Source organism: Hyaena hyaena, unplaced genomic scaffold (assembly GCF_003009895.1).
Source record: "Hyaena hyaena isolate Hyena2069 unplaced genomic scaffold, ASM300989v1 scaffold_17, whole genome shotgun sequence".
Taxonomy (NCBI): Eukaryota; Metazoa; Chordata; class Mammalia; order Carnivora; family Hyaenidae; genus Hyaena; species Hyaena hyaena.
The window spans coordinates 1306329-1314474 of NW_024080648.1; positions in this window are offsets into that span (position 1 = coordinate 1306329).

Sequence of the window (8146 nt, forward strand, 5' to 3'; positions counted from 1 at the left end):
TTAAGCGTCCGACTTTCGCTCAGGTCACGATCTCGCGGTTCGTGGGTTCGAGCCCCGCGTCGGGCTCTGTGCTGACTGCCAGCTCAGAGCCTGGAGCCTGTTTCAGTCTGTGACTCCCTCTCTCTCTGACCCTCCCCTGCTCACACTGTTTCTCTCTCTCTCTCCTAGAAATAAATAAAAATATATTTAAAAAAAAAAAAAGGCAGTGTTGGCTGAATTTGAATTCATCTAAAATGTGATTATCAAAGATAACACACAACTTGCAAACAAGGAGAGGATAGAAGGAAAAGCAGGAAGAAGGGGTAAATCGGAAGCGGTGTCAGTCTGCTTAGGCACACTGCGGGGGGCGGGGCCGCAGGAGTGTCTTCAGTCAAGTTTTTAAGAGCCACCAGTGAAGTCTCCCACTTCGTTCATCCATATGGTCCTCCAGTTTCTCCCTCGGGATATAGTAAAGGTCATCGTGGCCATAACCACATGCCAAGATTATTGCTTCCTAGTGAGCAGACTATTTAGTCAAAGAATTAGAGAATTTTTATGTATAAAAATACTTAAAAACAGAACAAGTATCCAGTTCCCTTTGATGGTAGATATAGACCTTTCGACAATTCTATGACCACTGAGCTTACTATAGCTTCAGGCTTCTGTAATTTAGGAGCAGCAAGTTAGTTGAAAGGAGACATAGCTATGACACGGAGAAGATCTATGAAAAATGCTGATTATGTAAAATGTACTTTGGAGATTATTATCAAAAGAGATAATGTCTTCACAACCTTTAAAAAGTTTCAGCTAGGGTTTAATCTCCAAAAAAAGTTTTAAAACTATCCTAAAATTAGCCAAATAAGAGAATAAAATACAATCGTTATTCTCGCAATCATGACTCCTCCATCAGGCTTCAACAATTTAATTAAAAGATAGGTGATAAATCTTATGTCAGCAGATGTGTATATGACAGCGAGAGAGGACCAAATCAATGAGCCAAAATACAGGGCTGCACAGCACTGTGGGAATAATGTTTTTGTTGTATAAGCAAATGCTATTTTGTGGCTTATTTGCATACAAAGATTTCATTTATTGATTCAATTTTAGGATAGTCTTGGAGTGTCATGGGCATAGTTCAAGAAACATTTTCAAAAAGAACAATATAATTTAGATAGATTCTGCTTTTGTAGATGAATTTATTTCTTCATGTTTAGATGCAAATTTGGACATAAAACTTATGTTTAGTTTTACAAAAAGATGAGAGATTATTAGCATTGAAATACTTAGTTAAACATGTCCTTAAAGTATCCCTGAATAAACTTTTAATGGCCTGCACTGCTTTAACCCTATGTTTTTCTCTCCAAGTTCAAATTTACTGCCCTGACTAGTAACTATTCCTACAAATATATAGCCTACTTAATTAGCCATTTTACAATTCTTTGGATCAAAAATTATGGAAACTGAGAGTATCTTTTGATAAGAAATGACATGATATCCTAATCCAATGCAATTAGTTAAAAAGAAATTTCCTCTATATTTGTAAGAATATATATGTAACACATGTACATCTATATGCACACACAATATTCTCTATATATTAGAAATATATTATAGCTATATATTACTATATTCTTTTATACATATTGACATGTGTGTGTGTATCTTCCATTACAGATAGAGATATAGAAAGGTCTAATAGCAGTTTTTGTTTTTTTGAGAGAGAGAGAGAGAGCATGTGCATGTGCACAATCAAGAGATGGGCACAGGGAGAGGGAGAATTTTAAACAGGCTTTATGCCCAGCAAAGAACCCGATGCAGGACTCCATCTCATGACCGTGAGATCATGACCTCAGCCGAAATCAAGAGTCAAATGCTTAACCAACTGAGCCACCTAGGGTGCCCCTCAATTTACTTCTTTATTCCTCAGTTTCTTCATCTGTAAAAAAGGTTGGATTAAGACAAATTGTGTAAATATTTGCGATCTCAAATGACAACTCTGAGCTACTGATAAGGGCTCCCTAGAGTCTTTTGTTCAGAAAGAAGTTCAGGTTCTCACGAAAAGTACAGGTATTGATTAATAACTTCAGTCATGAGTATAAGGGAAGAAATGAATCTAGGCTTTGGTACCATGAACTAAATGACCTTTAAACGCCTTCATATTTCTAAAATTCTATTATATTTTATTGAAACTTTCCCCAGTTAGCATACAATTTCAACTAATTGTATTACAAAGGGTATAAAATTAATCAGCTCACTCCTTAAAATTAAACGTAAATAATATGAACATTTTAACATTATATACTACCATTAAAACCATAGGATCACTTGGAAACATATTCTTTGTAATGGATAATCCCCATTTTTATATTTTGTCTATCTATTACTCACAATTTTTATTGTTCAACAAACATTGAAGGAATAGTGAATAACCTATTATGTTTCATGGAATTAATTGTCTATACATGGTCTAAATCAGAAGCATTTTTGCTCTCTGGTTAATGGTGGTGTGAATGTGAGAGAGAACACTTCAAGCAATGAATAGCAGAACATAGTTTCATGGAGGAGCCAAATGCTTTCAGCTTCAATTTATAAGCCTACTGACTTTAATTAAGAAAAGTAATCTTCATGGTAATGGAAATCCAAACCATTTTGGGGGAAAAATCACCTGCCATAGTATCAAGAAGCTATGTATGTATCAAGAGACATAAGGTCCAAGTGTAATGCATTGGAAATGACTGATGCCCTGGGGTAATCAAAGTGAAAAGCAGTCTGCAACAAAGGACGCTAGTAAACAAAACGAAATTGTCAGTAATAAAGGTCAGGTGAGAACATTAGAAACATTTTAATAACTTACTTTAAAAAGTTGAAATAGATTATGAATTCGGTATATTGGTTGGCAATGCATTCCTCTGTAATTATTTTAATGTCCACTATATGCTGAATATATCAAGGACATAATAATGTAGGAAATATATGTCAATTCTAAGACCAGTGAAGCATTTCTGATATGGTAGATGAGGGCGAGTCAAATTCAGTTAACTCAAGCATGAAAGTCATTAACAATGAGTAACTATAAAATTCTATACTACCCTGACCTCTTTATACATTCCTTCAAAGTCCCCTAAAACTTTGTGGGATCATTTCAAAAAATAGAAAATTATGGGAAAGTACTAAGGATATAGGAAAAAATTTTGAATAACAAATTTCTTGTACAAATATACTGTATACATTTTTGTATCTGAAGACAATTAATAAAAACTCCATTGTCATTTGCTCTAGGTTGCTGTTTAGACAGTCTCAAATTTGATTTCAAAATCTATATCTAATAAAGAACCAAGGAAAATGTAACATTGACTAGAGTCAGGAAGATGCTGAATGACCTTTCATACTAGAAATGAGGGAAGAGAATTTAAGTAAAATACACAACTAGATTATCAGTCAGTCTTCTGTGAATTAGTCCATCATCCCGAGGTCTTACCTTTATTCCTCAGAAGAGAAAGTAAGAAAAAACTGTATGTTTGACTTTGGCAGTATTTACATCTCACTGAGGAGTGGCACCTGACAGAATGGGGTTTATAAAAAAGTCCTTTAAAAAACCTGAAAGTAGGAACTGAAAAACTCATCCTAAAATTCATATGGAAATGCAAGGGCCCGGGGGCGCCTGGGTGGCTTAGTAGGTTAAGCATCCGACTTTCGCTTAGGTCATGATCTCACGGTTCGTGGGTTCGAGCCCCGCGTTGGGCTCTGTGCTGACTGCCAGCTCAGAGCCTGGAGCCTGTTTCAGATTCTGTGTCTCCCTCTCTCTCTGAACCCCACCCCCCGCTCACGCTGTCTCTCTCTCTCAGAAATAAAATAAAACGTTAAAAAAATTTTAAAAATAAATAAATAAGATAAAGTGGATATTGAAGAATATTATTAACTCCAAATAAACATAATTAAATTATAAAAATAGTTTAATAAATGAATACAGTAGCCAAATCCATACCAAAAATCAAAATAAAATGCAGTGATTGTGTACTTTGAATGTGCAAGATACATGGAGCTCTGCCTTCAGTGTGATTATAATGTGAGTCTCCATGTCAGATTTCACGATCTTCTACTTTGTCTTTTATAGTTAAAATATTTAAAAGTATTACAGCATCCAAAGGAATATGTTTTATCCTGCATGCTTTGTAATGATGAACAATTTTTAATATGCCTGTGAGACTAATTTTCTTGGCCAACTCACTTTTGGCACACTGTTATGAAAAAAAAATCTAAAATATAGTAATAGGGACGCCTGGGTGGCTCAGTTGGTTAAGTATTCTACTTCGGCTCAGGTCATGATCTCATGGTTCGTGGGTTCGAGACCAAGGTTGGGCTCTGTGCAGACAGCTCAGAGCCTAGACCCTGCTTTGGATTCTGTGTCTCCTTCTCTCTCTTTTCCCCTCCCCTACTCATGCTCTGTCTCTCTCTCTCTCAAAAATAAACGTTACAAAAATTTAAATATAAAAATAAATTAACACTATAAATATAAGTTGTTATAATGAAAGAAAACATCTATTTTGTCAGCTTGCATTTAATAACTCTTTGATCATTTACAACACACAGGAACAAAATGTATCTGGGTATCAGTATAATTCCAGGAGCATAGCACTCCCTTAAGTAATGCTGTGGAGAGTAAAACATGGATATGACATCACATTAAATCCAGTTAGATTTTACAGTGGAAATCATAAACACCAACAGAAAGTCACTTTCTTTGTTAATGATACTTGAGAAGCGGTGTTATAGGGAAGGGAGTTCCACACTGCTAAAAGAAAAACCATCATATATTCCTAGCTGCCATAAGAGAAGCACAGCTTACATAAAAGAGTGGAGGAAGGAAGCTGAGAGCAGAAGAGAAGTGGGAGGAGGAAGAAGGGACAGAAAAATAAATCAAGGCACCAGGCAGAGCAAATGTAGATGAGGCAAAAAGAGGAAAAATGGGGGGAAAGTGAGAGGTGGATTCAGTCGCTGTGGTAAGACACATGTAGTGTTGGCTCCTGAGCTCTGCCTTCTACATGTGATTCCTGCTCTCTGTCCCCAGAGCCCACCTGCTCCTTTCATTTTTAATTTTTTTTTATGTCTTTATTTTGAGACACAGAGAGTGAGCAGGGGAGGGGCAGAGAGAGGGAAACACAGAATCCAAAGCAGGCTCCAAGCTCTGAGCTGTCAGCACAGAACCTGGCATGGGCCTCGAACCCACGGACCATGAGATCAAGACCAGAGCCGAAGTCGGACGTTTAACCCACTGAGCCACCCAGGCACCCTCAAACTGCTCGTTTCAAGTGGAGGAAAATCTGTGCTTAGTCCCAGGGGGACAATGCACTCTACCTGAAACTACTGTAGCATTCATTTGTAACTTGCCTTCTTTTGAGAAGTATTTAAATCATCTTGAGGGTGCCTGGGTGGCTTGGTCAGTTAAGCCTATGACTCTAGTTTTCCACTCAGGTTATGATCTCACCATAGTGAGATGCAGCTTCACGTGGGGCCCTGTGCTTCCTGTGGAGAGCCTGCTTGGGACTCTCTCTCTCAGACACTACTGAGTTTGCTTTCTTTCTCAGAGTAAAAAATAATTCTTTCAGCCCCTCCCATTTGCTCTCTCTCTCAAAATAAATAAATAAACTTAATAAAAAACTTTAAGGCATCTTGATAATTAAAGTGTCAATAAGACAACACCTGATTTCTCAATAACATTTAATCTCAATATAGTTAAACTTTTCCTTTGCCCCTGACCCACAGCTTCATAAAGCACTTCCTGAAAACTTTGAATGTAATCTTGTGTTAGATTGGATATTTCCTTCACATTTTTAAATAATAGTCTACACTTCTCAGTTTATAATCAGCAGGTTAAATAGCATCTTTTGAATTTCCCCATGAAAGATATAGAAAATGGAAATATTACCTCAAACCATCAACCCCTCTTCTCTCCATTAATGGCCATTTTTCTTTTTTCTTTCTTTTTTTTTTTTTTTACAAATAGTTTATTGTCAAATTAGTTTCTACATAACACTCAGTGCTCATCCCCAAAGTGCCCTCCTCCATGCCCATCCCCCCCTCCCCCCCACATCCATCAGTCCTCAGTTTTTGTCAGCATTCAAGAGTCTCTCATGGTTTGCCTCTCTCCCTTTCCCCCACCATTTCCGCCCTTCTTCTCCCCCTTGTTCCTCCGTCAAGTTCCTCCTAATCCTCCTATACGTGCAAACATATGATATTTGTCCTTCTCTGCCTGACTTATTTCGCTCAGCATAACACCCTCAAGGTCCATCCATGTTGCTACACATGGCCAGATTTCATTGTTTCTCATTGCCATGTAGTATTCCATGGTATAGATAAACCACATCTTCTTGATCCATTCATCTGTTGATGGACACTTAGGCTCTTTCCATGTTTTAGCTATTGTGGAGAGTGCTGCTATGAACATTGGGGTACATGTGCTCCTATGCCTCAGCATTTCTGTATCCCTTGGGTAAATTCCTAGCAGTGCTATTGCTGGGTCATAAGGGAGTTCTATTGTTAGTTTCCTGAGGAACCTCCACACTGTTTTCCAGAGGGGCTGTACCAGTTTACATTCCCACCAACAGTGTAGGAGGGTGCCCGTTTCTCCACATCCTCGCCAGCATCTAGAGTTCTCTGATTTGCTCATTTTAGCCACTCTGACTGGCGTGAGGTGGTATCTCAGTGTGGTTTTGATGTGTATTTCCCTGATGAGGAGGGATGCTGAGCATCGTTTCATGTGTCTGTTGGCCATCTGGATGTCCTCTTTGGAGAAGTGTCTGTTCATGTCTTCTGCCTAATGGCCATTTTTAAAGTGATTTCTTCCTGAGATGTTTTCTAACCTATGACTATCAGGTTATTGTTTATATGTTGTGTAGTTTTCCTTTTATGAATTACAATGATTATACTACATTTCTAGCTACCAACTAATTTATAATTAATCTTATGTGTCTTTAGATCTGATTTTCATGAAAAATTTTTATATATTATGACACAATTTTTAGTGCTTCATTTTCATTTAATATTTGGAGGCTATATTAATTTTCCAAGTAAGTTCTCAGTATGGTACATGAGTATAATAATTTCCAATTTCTTAAATTTTGGGATTATTATGACATCCTATCTGGGAAAAAATATTCTTGAGTTATAAATTAGAATTCTACAGAGAAGGATAATTAAATATACATATACATACACATATACACTATGTATAGAGATTTATATGTATGTGGAGACAGAGACAGAGAAGAAAGAAAGAAAGAAAGAAAGAAAGAAAGAAAGAAAGAAAGAAAGAAAGAAAGAAAAAGAAAAGAAAAGAAAAAAGAAAAGAAAAGAAAAGAAAAGAAAAGAAAAGAAAGAAAAGAAAAGAAAAGAAAAAAGAGGTTTCTTTTAAGGAATTGGCTCCTGAGATTGTACAGCTTGGTAGTTCAAAATCTGAGAGAGTAGGTTGGTAGCTGGATATTCAGGAAATAATTGAGATATGAGTCCAAAGGAAGCCTGCTGGCAGAATTCCTTCTTGTTTAGGGGAAGTCAGTCCTTGCTCTATCAACGCCTTCAACTGATTGGACAAGGCCCACCCTCATTATGGATTATAATCTGCTCTATTCAAAGTCTATCAATTTAAATGTGTATCAAATCCAAAAAACACATTCACAGAAACATCCAGAATAATGTTTTTTTTTCATTGTAATTATCTACTTGTGTTTTTTTTTTTACAAATAGTTTATTGTCAAATTAGTTTCCACATAACACTCAGTGCTCATCCCCACAAGTGCCCTCCTCCATGCGCATCCCTCCTCCCCCCCCACATCCATCAGTCCTCAGTTTTTGTCAGCATTCAAGAGTCTCTCATGGTTTGCCTCTCTTCCTTTCCCCCACCAATTCCCCCCTTCTTCTCCCCCTTGTTCCTCCGTCAAGTTCCTCCTAATCCTCCTATACGTGCAAACATATGATATTTGTCCTTCTCTGCCTGACTTATTTCGCTCAGCATAACACCCTCAAGGTCCATCCATGTTGCTACGCATGGACAGCTTTCATTCTTTCTCATTGCCATGTAGTATTCCATGGGATAGATAAACCACATCTTCTTGATCCATTCATCTGTTGATGGACACTTAGGCTCTTTCCATGTTTTAGCTATCGTGGAGAG